This window comes from Papaver somniferum, chromosome 1 (genome assembly GCF_003573695.1).
Source record: "Papaver somniferum cultivar HN1 chromosome 1, ASM357369v1, whole genome shotgun sequence".
In the NCBI taxonomy this organism is placed as follows: Eukaryota; Viridiplantae; Streptophyta; class Magnoliopsida; order Ranunculales; family Papaveraceae; genus Papaver; species Papaver somniferum.
This window is the reverse complement of record NC_039358.1, coordinates 47767374-47767652: the sequence shown is the minus strand read 5'-3', so window position 1 is coordinate 47767652 and position 279 is coordinate 47767374.

Sequence of the window (279 nt, the reverse complement as noted above, 5' to 3'; positions counted from 1 at the left end):
CACAACTAAATTAACCACAAAAAGTGATCAATTCAATTGGTCATGCTCGACATAAGAGAACTTACGGAGCAACAACTAAAATAACAAAAGAGAATTATCAATTTAGTTGGTCATGCTTAAACATAAGGAACCTTACGGAGCAACACAGTATATGCACAAAGATGTGGATTGGAGATCGACCAATACTGCGGAATAGACAAGGATTCATTTTATTTTCCATCGCTATTTGCACAATGACATATAATAGACTCAATCCTTGTAAACAAAAGTTTTATCATT